Here is a 6000-nt window from a genome sequence, read left to right as displayed (position 1 = left end):
GAGGCTGCTGGGAAGAAAGGAGGAGAGGAAGCTGAATTACCGGATTATAGAAAACGTGCGTCCGTTACTTGTTTCCAGCTATCGTTGCATTGCAGTTAGCGGCGCAGCTCGATCCAAACTCCATTCAGAAAACAAGCATTTTAAAGTCGTCTGCTCTCCACCTTGCTGAGAAACCTGACAGAGCATGATGTCAGTTTTTCAGCATCACTTTGATCCGTTTATTGAAACTAAAAAGCTGAAGCAACTCACACCTGACGATACTTTAAAAGGAGAGAGAGAAATTTAACGTAACGTACTTTAAGCGAGCACCGTGCTACTGTGTTTTCTAGGAAAATAAAAGCATCGGATCAGGACTCGCATCTGGAATTGACTCAATATTAAATGACTCGGAAAAAATGCGACTAGGACGTCACGACTAGATAATCTTCTAAACTGACAAACATCGTGAGTGTAACATTAGCTGTCATTACATTTTATTTTCAAAATAAGATCCCATGGCGGTCTGCCAGAAGGGGAAGGGCTTAGGCTCTAGATCAAAGAGCTGAGCAGCGACCAATCAGACGACGGACAGCCAAGCCGGCCAATCAACAAGCAGAGTCTCTCAGCAGGCAGACGGGTCCCGCTCAGCCTCACACATTCACTTTCCTCACTTCCTCCCGCTGCTTTAGAGGGGGAGGAAGCGAGGAAATTTAAAACAGGAAGGTCAGCGGGTTTCTGATGTTTACCGCTCTGTCTGCAGCCGACGCTACACTGTGACCGGCAGTCTGACTCTGAAACACACACACAACCCTTTATTCACCACATTCACAGCTGCAGGGCAACAAAACATGACATTTCTAATGTTTACACGGCGTTCACACCACTGAAAAAAGGTGGCCGCACACTCCACGTAGTTTAATCAAACCGACATTTCACGGTGTCTTACCCTACTTCTAACTGCACAGGCCTCTCTTTATTCAAAACTAAAGGCTTGAACTGTAGGAAAGCCCCAAACAGTGGAGCAAAGCTGAAAACAGAGAGAGGAAGAGCTGGAAGGAGATTAAAACCAAGACAAAAATAGAACCAGCTCAGGGCAGTTTCGCTTTAAGCACCAGCAGAAACATTATACAAGCTAAATAACACAGCCTGAACATTTTCATGGGTTTCATTTTTATCTACTTTTTTTTTTTTTTTAACTCCAGTAAAACCAAAACAAACATCCTGGCCGAAACACAAAAAATAAAACTTTTCTATCTTTTTTACCAAAGCACTGAAACATTTCAGGATAAAAGGAAACCTGTGGGAAGTTCATCACTGTGAGAAACTAACAGGAAAATATTCAGCCGGTCTTATTTTTAAACAGACGGCCACAAACTGACTAAAACGCGTTTAAAGCTACAGAAGAGCAGCCGAAAGCTTCTCGAACTTAGAGCTTTATAGTTTGTAGTGTTTGTGCACTTTCCCCTTCCTCGTTTTTGTATATGGGAGAGATAAGGTGGGAGTCACGGCGATTTCAAATCAGAAGGATCAAACATCCGATCAGAAACCCACAATGAGAGCGAGCTGAGCGGGAAGCGTCCCCAGCGTGTTGTGCATCTGCTCTAGAAAATCCTGCTGAATCCCTCTTCTCAGCCTCGAGTTATGTGGTATATAAACAATATCATAACAAACAGATCGGCTGTTAAAATCTAAAAGCCGTAACCCTGCAGTTCTTCGGGACATGAAAACACGGCGGCCTGAGAGGTACCGTTGTTTTCTAAATGTTTTCGTCTTGTGAAAATGAATAGAATCCAACAGAGGCATTAGATTTTCCTGTATTAATAATAATCAAGCAGTGCAAGTTTATCTATCAGGGTAAATACTGAACGCAGGTTTTTTGCCTTCAGGTCTAGAAAAGGTGTGAGGTGCAGGATGCTTCAGCTGCTCCGAGCGTACACTTTAATCATTTTGTGGCCACAGTTAAAAATGAGCTCTACAAACTCTGTTCTACGGTTTACCGGACAAAGCAGGGTGCTAGCAGCAGCTACAAGCTAACGAGGCTAACTAGACCGACCTGAACACGCCGGAGACATTTAGAGGCAGCAACACAGGAAACAGCTGCTTCACTCAGCCGAGGGAAAGACCCTTCTGTCAGATGTGTCTCTGCGTTTCCTCCGAATGTGTCCAGTGTACTGAGGTCTTAAAGGGACATTTCACTCTGGTTCAATGTCTGACACCTCCATCACCAAATAAACACACCATCTTTCCACAGGAGTAAAGAAAGGACTGTTACTATTTATGTTGGTGCTTTAAAAAGCGGTCTTACAAACTGGGAGCCGTCTCGTTTGATGTTTTGGGGTATTTCAGTTAAGGTGCCATTTCAGTTGTTTTCAGGATAAAATCTTTTATACGACTGTATTAAATGTTATGTGTATGTTGTCAGAAGGGAGGTCACAAGAACCGATACTTAAGTCTAGTCGATGCCAGAACTCGAAGTTAGTTTAATATTTAACATTTGTCGTTTTTCACGGCTGTTACCTTCAACAGCTCCGTGTAAAGCCTCGATTTCTCCCAGTTCTGGGATCCGCTGGAGCCAATTTAGACAGAAGTTTCACAGATTTGATCGTCTCAAAATCACCAAAGATGTAGATGCAGTTTGCGGCGCTAAGACCTGCGAACGTCTATCAAATGCTCCTGTTACTGTAAGAGGAGTTAGGGACCGTCCATTTCAGCCATCAATAACATTTTTGTTTTTCAACATAGAAATCTCAAACCACTGCCAATATGCAGCGACCACCCTTAAACATTTCACACCTGTTGGTTTGTAAACAACAGTTAAGAAAACTTCTATACAGACATCAAACCACCTCTCTGTCCGGGACATCCTTTCACAGCCGTTAGTTGTTCTTTGTAATTATTTTATTAAAAGGACATGGCATTTATTGTTTGTTTGTTTTTTACCACGGTATCGAATTGGTATCAAGAATCATGGAATTTCACTGGTACTGGTATCTACTAATAAATGTGTGGTATCATGACATCCCTAGTTCTCAGTCTTACGTTTGTCTTTCACTTGCTGTAATTGTTGTTGAAGAAGAGATTTTTGACCTCAATTAGGCTCTTCAAATTTTAAATGTAGTGATGATGTGACTGATCTATATTCAAATTTCTTCATCCACGTCATTATAACACTGTGTGTGTGGTTGGAGTGGTGTATCAACAGATCAATTAAGTCTATCTCCTCGTATAATAATGACGACATGTATGCCAAACTAATATTTGTAGCTCAACATATTTGTACAAATAACATAAATCCTAGTCTGTTTAGCCTTATTTTCATATATATTATTATTTAATTATATATATTTTAGTCCTCATGTTTACATTTAGCCTAGCTTTTAATATCATTAAAAAACATTCATTAACTCCTGCAGAAACAAGTTTGATAAAGGCAAAGACAGTGAACCAATGAAATCTCTCTCCCTCTCTCAGGATGTCAGAATGCTGCTGTCTGCTGGACTGATGACAACCAGTCCAGCAGACAGCAGGATCTGTTTCTGACTTCCTGTATACGAAACGTGCACACTACTGCAGTCTAAAGATGAACAACTGGCTTCACAGCACTGCGCAAAGACACCAGGGTCGTTGATTCTCATACCTCCTACCGTTAGGATTCTCAGCCTCTCCTTGAACACAGCCAGGTCTGGAAGAGTAGCCAGCAGAGAGCAGCAAAGGAAGAGACAACCGGACACCATTAGTGACCTATGACCAGCTTAAACCCGACACCCACAGCAATTTTACACCACCGCCACAACCGTCTACTGCTAAAAGAGATCACAACAACCAGCCCCGGCATCTCAACGTCTCCACCACCTTTTTATTTGTTCGCCAATTTACAGGAAAGGTCCAGAGGTTTGGTTTAGAAATGGTGTGATTTGGGTGGTAGAGAAAGAGATGTGCAGTTAATACCATGCTGAAGTCCTGAATACAGAAGCCAAACCACAACCAACCCACACTGAGGGGTTTTCCCAAACAGGAAGCCATTCTGCACAGGTCACCTTCTCTAAAGCATTCTTGTGCTGCAGGAACACAGAGCTCAACACTGAAGCTCTCTGCTTTCACTACAAACTTTAAATACTTGCTTACTGGTACACATACCAGAGCGTCCGATCTCAAACTTATCTTTCACGATCTGTCCCTGCAACATTATTAGTTTGAGTACTATTACATCAGTGTGAGAGTCCGGTAAACGTAGGTGTAATGAGTCATGAGGTGAATCAGATGGTGTGTAACAGGGTTTTTTACTTCAGTAAAAGCAGAGTCCAGTTATTTGGCAATGCTAAAACTAATAAGCAGTTAGTGGCGATACGAGCCAAGAGAGCGGACAGTAGGAGACAGAGATGATTTAAGACCTAAAAAATGTTATCCAGTCCAGTAAAAAATCAATACAAGAGATTCCTTTTGATAAACTGTCCAGCTATTCTGACAGAAAAATGCACGTTAACTTGACACGTTAAATTCAGTCCGGTTTTAGAGCTTTGATTCGCTGCACACATCACTTGGAAAATAACCATTCAGAGCTTCATTTTCGGGATTAAAAACGTGGACGTGTGGCTGAACTACAGAAACTACGACTCAATGTTATTATGATAAACGTTAACATTAACTGCTAACAGCCTCTAGCACTTCTGTGTGAACAGGGCGGACGCTGGTGATTGGTTAGAGCAACATAACTTGCCTAGTCACACAGGAAACCACAAACTTAAACACCATGTGACACTAAATGATGTAGTGAAACAAAACTCAGTCTGATTATCAGGTCAGCATTTAACTTACTAGTAAAACAAACCTGTTAGCCTCTCTTTGATCCGTATGCTACCACGTGACCTTTAAAAACCAGCCACTACCCTCTCCATCGTTAAGTCACCTCATTAGCAAACAGACTGCAGTTTATTGGTCCTGAAATAAATGAACTGGGCCTGGCACTGGCAGAAGAGACACAGCAGTCATTTCCACTTGCATTACGACACTCTTGGCTGATTCAATACTGAGACTTCCACAACCTGATCAGCCGACAGAAATAAGCCGCAGGTTACTAATACAACAAGCTAACGAGCCCAGAGCCGAGAGCTAACGTGTCAATGCAAAAGCCAACCAATGAAAAGCAAAAGCTAAAAACATGTCCAACTACAGCAGCAGCTCTCTGCAATCAGATCAAAGATGCTGCAGTTTCCAGAGTAGCTAGTTATTGATAAGCCAACAGGGTTAGCACAAAGCTAACAGCCCAACAACAACCACCACCGATCCAAGTAGCGCTAACAGTTTCATCTTGCTGGGGTCGAGAGTCTTCCAGAGGACGGTCACCTGAAATCATCTCAGAAACTGCTCTGGAGCTTTTGATCAGAGCACATGGTCTTCCTCAGCAGATTTACTAGTTATCACTGAGTTTTAGATGCTCAAATGTCCTTTTACTTTCACTAAACAAACCTTATTGTGAAATTTTATTCTCAACCGCTGGTTTGAAAAGGTCAAACGTGAACCTTCAATCTAAACTTTTAAGGAAACACTGACCTGACTGAGGTAAAGTTCTCCGTCTGCTGACTAAGATCATGAAATATGAGTCAACGCTCCAAAACAGATCATAAGGTGAGGTCGTTTTCTCAAGAATTAACTTAAATAACATCATGTTTTTCCTTGAATAATGTCTCAAAGTAAATGTTATCATATTTAAAGACAAGTCTTTATTATAGTCCGCATCCACACAGTGCCAGATCTTTTTCTGCTTGCCAAAGTGAACCCAAATAAGATATTTGGACAAACCTATGAAGACGACATGTCCCAGGTTTTAAAGAGGATCTGGGGAAAATCGAACTCCTTTAAAGTAAACTATTTCAAATTGTTAATAAAGAGGATGGTTCCAGTTTTAAGTTTCAGAAACATTTAGAGTATACAAGATAAAAGACCGTGTCGAATACTGGTTGAGATGTTCTAGAAACCTTTGTTGTCTACAAGCTTTCTGAAATTGTAATATAATCATTAGGG

This window comes from Micropterus dolomieu, linkage group LG21 (assembly GCF_021292245.1).
Source record: "Micropterus dolomieu isolate WLL.071019.BEF.003 ecotype Adirondacks linkage group LG21, ASM2129224v1, whole genome shotgun sequence".
In the NCBI taxonomy this organism is placed as follows: domain Eukaryota; kingdom Metazoa; phylum Chordata; class Actinopteri; order Centrarchiformes; family Centrarchidae; genus Micropterus; species Micropterus dolomieu.
This window is presented reverse-complemented; position numbering follows the sequence as displayed.